Source organism: Bidens hawaiensis, unplaced genomic scaffold (genome assembly GCF_021521415.1).
Source record: "Bidens hawaiensis isolate Kalapana, Puna unplaced genomic scaffold, B.hawaiensis_p1.1 tig00000416_1, whole genome shotgun sequence".
NCBI classification, from domain to species: domain Eukaryota; kingdom Viridiplantae; phylum Streptophyta; class Magnoliopsida; order Asterales; family Asteraceae; genus Bidens; species Bidens hawaiensis.
In genome coordinates, this window is record NW_027491029.1 from 3,867,459 (window position 1) to 3,878,757 (window position 11,299).

An 11,299-nucleotide genomic window follows, 5' to 3' on the forward strand; every position below is an offset into this window, starting at 1 on the left:
CCCATTGACTAAGGCAAAACAACTTTTAAAACAAGCTAAGAAAATTAACTTTGTAAAGTTAACTGGGACAGATACACTAAAAAGTTTTTCGAACTGTTCTAATTTAGATTTTTACTTAAAGAAGAAATCTGAATTATCTGATGAGTTTGCTAAGAACATGACTAAAAATGTGAGTCATCATCAAACTTCTGGGTCATTCATTCTAAATACCTCGCAACAACATCGTGTAGACATGCGAAGTTGTTTCTTATGCGGTCAACTTGGTCACGTTGTGAGGGATTGTAGTCAGAAGTACCATTAGAATCTTCATCCTTTTATCAAGTACCATTCCAAACCGGTTCCTGTGGTAAAGGAGATTTTGAAATGACTTGTGTCGTATGCTGATGATACTCATATTATGTTCTCTAATGTGAATCCCCTTAAGGTGGTTCATGTTAATGAGACTCATGGTCAAGTTAAATCCAAGTTTGTTCCAACTGCTCCTTTGTGTAAGAATGAAAATTCAAACATTGTTCAGGCAACTTACTTAAGACGAAAGTCTAGGAAGCCGATAACTTATTCACAAGTGGCTGAACAACAGTTTAAATCTGTTCAAGTTAATGATTAAAGTGAAAACCAAGAGGTGCCCAAGACTGAGGCCTGGGTTGCCTTTTTGAACTAATCACTTTTGTTTGTGTGTAGGGTTCATCCAAGACCATCTCTAGTGAAAACTGGATCATGGATAGCGGATATTCTCGTCATATCACTGGGAATCTCGACATATTAACCAACGTAAGAAATATTGAAGGGGTTATGTAGCGTTTGCTGGGAATTCTGGGGGCATGATCACACAAGAGGGTGAAGTTTCAAACGGTCACATTACGTTTGAAAAAGTGAATTATTGCTACAAATTTGATCAAAACTTATTGAGTGTATCGCAGATTTATGATAAAAAGTACACTACGATATTTACTGACAAAGAATGTCTTATCTTGAAACCGGGTATGTTATTCCCGAGGACATGGTTGTCATGCGATCACCACGATCAAATGATTTTTATGTCTTAAATATGAGTTCTAAGGTATCCACATCGATCGAAACATGTTTTGTCTCGAAAGAAACCGAGAAAGACTCGATTCTATGGCATCGTAGAATGGGTCACATACATGTTAGAAAGATGAATTATTTAATGGCAAATGACTTAGTTGAGGGTGTCTCGTTAAAGAATTTTAAGTTATCCGATCACTGCATTGCATGCAAAAAGGGCAAGCAGAAGAAGAAGACACATCCCTCTAAGTTATTGAATTCCGTTGATACTCCTCTTGAACGACTTCATATGGATTTGTTTGGTCCTGTGAATCGTGCGAGTATTTCTGGGGATTGGTATTGTCTTGTAGTGACTGATGATTATTCAAGATACTCTTGGGTGTTATTTATGAGTTCGAAAGATCAAACACCGGTTTTGGTACAAATCCTTATTACTAAGATCGAATCACTGTATAAACAAAAGGTGAGGAGAATCCGAAGTGATAATGGTACTGAATTCAAAAACACTATATTGGATTTCTTTTGTATTCAAAAGGGAATTCACCGAGAATAAAGTGCACCTTATATACCTCAACAAAACGGTGTTGCTGAACGGAAAAATAGAACTCTTATTGAAGCTGCACGCACAATGCTCGCTGATTCTAAGCTTCCTGTCCACTTCTGGAATGAGGCAGTGAATACAGCTTGTTATATGCTTAATCGAGTTCTAACTGTGAAACGACTCAAGAAGACAAGCTACGAGCTCTTAAATAATAGAAAACCTAATTTAAAGTACCTGGAACCATTTGGGTGTCCGTGTACAATGTTGAAGAAGGATTCAGGTAAATTTGAAGAAAAAGCTATCGAAGGGTATTTCTTGGGATATGCATCTTCAAATAAAAGGGTTTTTAATTTCACATCTGGTTGTATTGAAGAATGGTACCATGTGGACTGTCAAAAGTACACAACTCCTCCTCAAGTGAAAGGTCCAGACTGGATGTTTGACTACGATAGTTTATTTAATTCATTTACTCCTTCGACTGAACACATCGACGAAGATCTGGTTCGAGCATACTTTGAAAATCATTTGACCATTCCAAGATTTTCAAGTTCTAATGATGTTGAAGCTCAACCAGATGCTCCAACTGAAGAACCTCAAGTTGTTTCTCCAATTGTTATTGATAATGTTTCAACTTCTTCTGATGATGATCAAGCTGAAGATCAAGTTATTGACCTTGACAGTGATAATGTTTCATCTCCCGAGTTAGGTGAACATTACACTAACTTATTTGATAATGTTGTTGTTCCTGAGAATCCCACTCTTCGGATTCATGGATATCATCCACAGAAAAACATCATTCGAGAACTTGATGTGGGCGTTCGTACACGTCATCAAGTTGCTTCGTCAAGTGATAATAACATATTGTGTGCTTACACTAACTTACATTCTTCGGGAATTGTAAATCTTGCTAAATTCTCTTGCTTTCTATCTCAAGTTGAGCCAACGACAGCTCGTAAGGCACTTGAAAATCCTTCTTGGGTAGAAGCTATGCAAGAAGAATTACAGCAATTTGCACGTTTGGGTGTTTGGGACTTAATAGACAAACCTGCTAGAGTCAAGAAAGCCATTCCGACTAAGTGGGTATTTAAGTGTAAGAAAGACGATCGAGGGGTGATTGTCAGAAACAAAGCACGTCTAGTGGTGCAAGGTTTTCATCAGCAATAGGGTATTGATTACACAGAGGTATATGCTCCAGTTGCAAGATTAGAGTCGATTCGAATCTTCCTGGCATATGCAGCTTATAAGAATACCAAGGTCTATCAAATGGATGTTAAAAGTGCTTTTCTCAATGGTGAATTACACGAGGAAGTGTTTGTTTTACAGCCTCCTAGTTTTGAAGATCCTGATTATCCGGACCGTGTTTACCGATTAAACAAGGCCCTGTATGGTCTACATCAAGCCCCGAGAGCTTGGTATGGCACGCTCGCCGACCATCTGACTGATAGTGGCTTCAAACGAGGGACTGTCGACTGCACTTTATTTCATAAAACTGTTGGTGACGATCTTCTCCTTGTTCAGATTTATGTTGATGACATAATCTTTGGGTCTACGAACGACAAATTATGTAAGGAGTTCGAGAAGTCTATGCAGACCAAGTTCAAGATGAGCTCGATGGGAGAGATGAATTTCTTTTTAGGGTTGCAGGTTCACCAATCTGCTCACGGAATTTTTATTCACCAGACTAAGTATGTGAACGACGTCTTGAGCCGATTCAAGATTACTGCCGGAAAAATCCCTTCTACTCCTCTTCCAGTAGGGCACAATTTATCACCGGATAAATTGGAGGATTCCGTTGATCCTACCCTTTATCGTGCTATGATTGGTTCTTTAATGTATTTAACGGCTTCTCGCCCTGATATTATGTTTGCTGTTTGTCTTTGTGCTAGGTATCAAGCAAGTCCACGAGTGACTCACCTAGCTGCAGTCAAGAGAATTCTTCAGTATTTGAGGGGAAATCCAGACATTGGGTTGTGGTACCCCAAGGATGATACTTTTGATCTTACTGCCTATTCAGACTCGGACTATGGACGTTGCAAGATCAACTTCAAATCAACGACTGCAGGATGTCAATTTTTAGGAAACCGGCTTGTTTCCTGGCTGTGTAAGAAGCAGACAACGGTCTCCACTTCAACTGCCGAAGCTGAGTATGTTGCAGCCTCGAGTTGCTGTTCCCAGGTTTTGTGGTTACAACAACATCTTCGCGACTACGGTTTGAAGTTTCTTACTACTCCTATCCTGATTGATAATTCTGCTGCAATTTCTATCACAAAGAATCCCGTACAACATTCGAAAACAAAACATATCGAAATTCGATATCACTTTATACGGGATTGCTTTGAGAAGACTTGATTGACCTTGAGAAAGTACATACTGACTTTCAGAAAGCCGATCTGTTTACTAAAGCTTTTGACAAAACGCGTTTTAAAATTTTGCTTGATTTAAACGGATTGAAGACCATCGCTGATATCATTAAACAAGGATGACTATCTTTATTTTATGTCATATTTTTCTTTTAAAATTTATTTTAGTTTTAGGGGAGAAAATCTAGAAAATACAAAAAGAGTGTGTTTTTCGTTTGTATAGATAAAATCCAAAAACATTAAAAATTTCAAAATTCAAAAATATTGTGAATTCTGTTCTTTAATGTTTTTCTTTTAAATATTTAGAAAAACCAAAAACATTTTAAAATTTTGAAAAACCAAAAAGAATGTGATTTATGTTTGTACAAAAAATCCAAAAATCCAAAAAGATTGTGAAGTTTATTTTGTTTATAAGAAAATTGAAAAGACAAAAATATTGTGTTTTTAAAGTTTGTATAGAGAAAAACCAAAAAGATTTTTGCAGGCATTTTTAGATTATTTCTCGCTGAAAATTATGTCGGTTATTTAAGATTGTGAAGCATGCTTGCATGTCTTGGTCCTATTATTCACTTGTGAATTGATGGTTAGCCATTTATTTATAAACTTAAGTTAACTGGGACGATGAAATTTATCTTTACTTTATTTTATGCTCCTCAAAATTTTGAGTTTTTGAAGCAAAAAGAGAACATGATAGTACATTGATTATCTTGACCCCAAATCCAGCAAAAAGTAAGCTTAAAAGACTGTGTGCTTAATTGGATTGGTGCATTGGTAGGTCTTATAACAACCCAGTAGAGTAAAGTATGTGATATAAACATAAAGAAACGCCAAATTGAAAGGGGTGTTAGTCTTTAGCAAAAGTCTCGGTGAGGATGGCAGAAATGTAATAACCAGTCATACTCAAGCCTTATATTTGTTGATCACCCAAAAATAAAATAAAGCAAATAACAAGCGTTAAGATTCTGGTCACTGTGAGTCTTTATGCGGCTTAGTCATCTGGGTATTCATAAGCATGAATATTTCACTCGCTTTCAAGAAGCAAACCCAAAGTCATTAAACTTGATCACTGTTGTACTTAGTACAAGTCATTAAAATTTTTACCAACACACTTTTATTAATAATTCATATATAGTTATTTGTTTAAATGATTTCAATGATAAATGTGCTCCATATTTATCATAGAATTTCTTTTATCGAAAATATTCATTAATATAATTTGTGTTTTCACATTTGCATGTTGATTTTATTATCATTTTAGGTGGGGAACTCTGAGTTATTGACTTATATCTTTGACCACTCATGAGAACTCTTCAAACTTCCTAAAAATGCCAGGTCCCCGTTTGTATGTAGATCTTTTACAAATTAAGTCATAACTCACACGATTACGTGTTTACAAGAGAGTTAATGACGGGTTGCTATATTTAGAAAGAAAACCGTTTGATAAAGGCGGAATCAATAACAAACGATTTTGTTGCTGAGGAATCAAACAAAGTTAACTAACACACAAGATTCACTCAAAAGATTTCTATTTATATAAAGTTAATCATACAAATGATAATCAATCTAGGGTTTTTTGATGGGAAAGTTTTATCCGTACAATCCTAAGAACGGCCGTCACCTGACAAATATTCTTTCTATTATCGTATTCAGCCGCTCTCCTTAGGTGTGCCCTAAATATTCCTTTTATAGGCATGATAGCCAAAGACAACTTTCATTCCCTCTAGAAACCCTAAATATATCATACATATCCAAATTACATATTCAAAATAATCCTAAGTGTAAAACAAGTTTTCCGGGTAGGTTTTGTAGAAGTAAACTTCTCCGAGTAGACTTTGTGCTCTGCCTTCCTTGTTTAGACTTGGTAACCTTGAAGTGTGCCCGGGAACAGTTTTCCGGGTATGCTTTACTTAGAGTATTTTCCAAGAGAAAATACTCATCGGGTAGACTTCAATCTTCCTGATTGTATCAGACTTTGCCCGACATAACCTTACTAGCAACCTTGTTCTTTAATGATCCATTCAACTCTTTGCTTGGAAATAGCTTATTAGCAAAGTGTGCTTGGTAGCACTGTACCCTGCTTGAGTTGAACCTTGCCCGATGATACTTAAGATAATTCATTATACATCAAAGCATACTTGGACCACTGTATTATTAATGAATACCTTGCCCGGTCTTCCGATCACTTGGCTTCATGAGCTTGGTTAGCCAAGGGTTTACTCTGAAGTAAACCTTACTCGGCTATGAAGAACGAACCTGCTTGATATAGTGAACCTTGCCCGGCTATACACACAAGAGTGAACTCTGCCCGGAAATCCACTAATGAAGACTTCTAGAAGATAACCTTGCCCGGAAGGCAAGATATCATGCCCGGCTAATAAAAGCTTGCTCGGAAGTCTAAGGTGTGCTCGGTTCCATACTTAGTCATTTCTGAGGAGGTTGAGAAGATTCCAGTCTTCAAATATGATCAGTTTTGGGTCAAATCTTGACTCAACAATCTCCCCCTAGATTGGAACACCTCCGCTGTTCCAAAACACTTCTACAGTTACTTACACTGGATTAAAATACACATCAAATTCTAGTCAAATTACATATTCAAATAACATAAACAAATTACATATTCAAATGCTGTCAGAAGACATTACAAAGTAAAAAGCCTAAGCTAAAAAGTTCTTCATTTTAGCCAGAGATGCTTGTTTAGGCATGGAAAGTCCAACTTTTCTTGTTCTCTCAAGAATCTTAACAGTTCTGATTGCTTAGCACTTGTAGGCCTTTACCTTTCTTTTTAATCAGAGAGATGCAGTGCTGCAATCACAGTCAATTGCCATAGATTGAATTTTCTGAAGTCGTTTTTAGAGAAGATCTTCACAATCTCTCCATTATCCATCATAACATTCAGATGTTCAGTCCTAGGGTCATAAAATACCCCATTTGGCATAACATTATAGTTGACTGAAGGATTTTTGGCTTTTACTTCAGCCTTGATGAAAGGTTTATCCATCTTCAATTGTATCTGCTTTGTTTTCTCTTGAGAAATTACTGACATTTTCCTTTTCTTTGTTAAGTTCTGTTTCGAAACAAAGGATGCTGTCATGTTGCAGATTGGCTTTACTTTGGATTTCCTTTTATTGTCATTTTAGAAAGACCAATCATCTCTCTGGATATTCCCTTGTTCTTGCCATTTAGAGTCTGAGCAGCTCCATTCTTTTTGTTCAACTGTAGTCCTTTCATTTTCTTGAAGTTGCTTAAAATCTTTTTTCTTGTCATGACTTTGATTGAGTCAAAGGGAATTCCATTCTTCACTAAAAATTTTGTTTTTCCACCATATTTGCTCAAGAACTTTTGAACTTCCATTTGTTGTTCCAAATCATCTTTCAATTTCAAACCTTTCAATTCATTGTCTTGAGCAATCTTTTCTTCACTCAAAGTTTTTGAGATTATGTCAATGATAGTATCTAGTTTCTCCTTTACCTCTGTCTCTAGTTCTTCTTGCTTAATCAACTTGAGGAGAGATACCAACACTTCATTTGGAATTTCTTTATCATTTAAGCACTTATTAATTACTTTTTGTGGGACTTTCTTCAGATTTTCATTTTTTACTTCATCCCTTACCCTTTTCTCATCTTCAAACAGTTTCAACAACCTTACTTGTTCTTTAAAATCTTTATCAGTCAGTGTTTGGCTTAGAAATTGTCTGTCTTTAATTTCTGTCATTCTTTGCACATAGACCCTTTTGGCTTCTACTTCAGATTCATCAATTTCTAAGATTGTTGACTTTTCTTTTGGTGAATTGACAATCTGATATTCATCACCTTCTATAGCAATTTCCTTCCCTTTTAGTTTCTTTCTTTCTTCAATGTTTCCTTTCATCTTCTGGAACTTTGTTAGTTTCAGCATCTGAACTATCTTCTTCATAGATTGAGAGTAGCTTCAATGAATTCTCCCCCTGATTCAGTGATTTCTCCCCCTGTTTTGGGGCAGCTGAGGTCTTCTCAACCTCATTCATTAGGGTTTGAACTCTTTGTAACGCCCTCTTTAGTTCTTCAGAAAGATGATGCTTGTAGGAATTGAGATTGCCTAGAGTTGGATCCATTTCTGATTTTCTGTTAACAGATGAGCATACAATTGACAGTTAGATTTAAAACAATGTATATATTTATGAGAAGAATAAAGATTAAGGGATAAAGAATGTTTCAATTCAAACCGTTGTCTTGAATGATATTGAAACCTACACACAAAGCAAATGTAAGTAATAGAAAGTTTCGAAACTGAAGTATATAAAGACAATCTCTTTAATGGAAGTTAAGACAAACTTTAGGTACATATCTGCAATTTTAAAAAAAATGTGGATAAAGTTCTGTAAAGTTTGCTTTTCTTTTGTATGTCATATAAAGAGAGAATCTTGAAAAGTGTTTTGTCTTTTAGCTCATAAATTCCTTATCTATTTAAGGAATGGTTGCTTTGGAGTATGTCCAGAAATGGTAAAGTAGTTAAAGATAAAGCAATAAATAAATTTGAGTAAAGTCTAGGAGACAATTTGGATTTCCATAGAAATTTCTCAAATATAAATTAAAATTCCTAATCTAGCATAAACCCTATTAGAGTCAGAAACACATTCAGTCAAACATACTTTGATGCACAGTGTGCCCGAGCATCCTTCTTTGTGTATAGTGTGCCCGAACAACCTTCTTAAGCAAAGTATACCCGAATAACCTTCCTAGAGTATAAAGTGTGCCCGAAAAGATGTTAAGCAGACAGTGTACCTGGAAAGTCAAATTTTGAAATTACCAAGTATATTGAGAGAACAATAGTGTACCCGGAATATAAAGTTTGCCCGAAAGACAAGGTCTGCCCGAAAAGACTTGTAATTTCAAAGAAATCATAATCACAAATAACACATAGCATGTTTGGAATTAAACATAGAACACCTAAGTGTGCTACAGTCTAAAATTTCAAAGATCTTGCTTGGATAATCATATTCAAACATCAGGTATGTTTGGGAACTAAACTAAACGGTATAGTCAACCCGATAAACTTCAAAACATCAAATCATACCCGAAAATGACAAACTTAGATAAAATATCTAAGTGTGCCCGGAAAGGTTAGAAAACATTAAACCTTAGTTGAAAAACATATTCAATCATAAACAGTTAGGCTTGCTCAGAAAGTGACTAATCTTAGTAAACTCTACCCGAAAAGTATCAAATACTTAAAAGCATGCCCGAAAATAGTAAACTTAGATAAAAGTATCTAAGTGTACTCGGAAAGGTTATAAAACATTAAACCTTACCCGAAAATACATATTCAACCATATTCAATTGTTTTGTGCCTGGGAAGATTTAGAAAACATTAAACCTTGCCCGAACTTACATATTCAACCTATTTTAGGCAAAATGCAACACTTTTTGACTTAAACCACATGTCAAAGACATTTCTAAGTTATGTATCATTTCAGATCATAGTTTAAGGGTAAATGGTGCATTTAGAGATCAAATTTCAGTTATGTTTCTCTTCAAAACAATTTCTTTTATAAACTGAAAAGATCTCAAGAATGGGATCATATTGACTAAGTAGCTTTCTTAATACTTTATTCTCAGCATTATTATGACTACAAAGACAGGTCAACAGCAGGTCTAGACTTAACATGATTTTCATTTCTTTGGTGATATGATTAAGTTTCAATTAAGTTGCAAAAAATTTAATGGATAACACATGTTGTATTCTGATGCTCGTTATCTATCCTCAGGGCTTATTTGGCTTTCTCCAGATCACCCCAATTTGACTTTGACCCCCTAGTTTTGGTTAAAACTTTTAATGACAGAACATATTTTGAAAATTTATAAGATATTTCTTTTCAAATCTACAAATATATGTGAGGTTGAACGTTGGACTTACATGCCACGCAAATCAGACTTACATGCCTTTCATTCAGGATGTTTAAAGGACTTATATTATTGCCTCCACCCTTGTAGTTCTGGAATTAACCCTCATGTTTGTATTTTCTCAATAAAAATTTGTGAACATGTATCAACTTTTGGTTGATTAAATATTTGAAATTAAAGTAGTTCATAGCTGTTCTGTGTCATTCTTTAAAAGATGTTTCAATTTTGGGTAACCAAAGACCAACAGGCTTGTGTATGACTGAATAATCACTTTTCTGCCTATCATTTGAAAAGATTTATCTAGGAACATGCATAGACAGCAATGTAACTCCACATAAATCATAGCATTTCCTTTATGTTTATATCACCTCAGATTTTACATATCATGAGAAAGCAACCATACATGTTAATGAATGTACTAAGAGTCCTTTTTGCCTAATAAATCCATATGATTGGCTAAGTAGTCAATGTACTATCATTTCTCAAAATATTCAGTTTAATATTCAATCACCCCAATGTCTCTTAACTGTCAGGTAAATGGCTATCCTGTTTGACCACAAGTGGTCAACAGGACCAAACATACATGTGAATATATGTCCTGTCAAAGTCAGAGCTATTGACATTGTTTTAAGTGAATGAATAGAAAACAAGTTATAATTGCCCCAAATGCTTTCAGTTTTCTAGTTAATGTCTATTCTTTTAATCTTTGCAGATTACAGGACCAAACATACACAAGTGTATGTCCTTACAACTGGGCAAATTACATAATTTTCAGCAAAGATAACTACTTGAGACTTTTACTTGAAAAATCCTTCTTTTAAGCTTCTATAAAGCTTGAACTGAATAGTATTATCATGTCTCTACACCATTAACAACTTTCTCATGTTTTGATCAAAATTTGTGATTATGAAAAAATTCATTTGAAAGCTTTAATTTTGACATAAAGACATATTTTGACACAAACAGTTGTAACCTATTCAAATCTTAATCATTTTTAACATCATCAAAACAAGTAGACTTTCTTAACATTCATTGTCTATCCTATCCTAATAACATCACGATGATCAGATAACACAAATACTCAAGCAATCATAATCAAGTGATTACTCATGACATCATATAAGCATTTAATCAGTTTAATCAATCCAAACTACTTATCATAATATCAAAATAGTTAACTGATAGTCAATCATTAGCATCAATGACACATAAATTGCACAGATAATCAGTTAAGCACAAAACAGTTAACATCAAACAAGTAACATATTCAATACATATTTATTCAAAATTCAATGTATGTGACCTCAATCAAGAAGAGTCAATTAGCACATAGAGACACACACTAAGCACACATCCTCAATCAGACCTCATCTGAGTTGATCATCCCCAGGGCTTTCAAAAGAAAGTTGAATCTAGTTCTGTTATGTGGCTTGGTGAATAGGTCAGCCAAGTTGTCACTTGTATCAACTCTTTGCATTTCAATCAAACCTTTT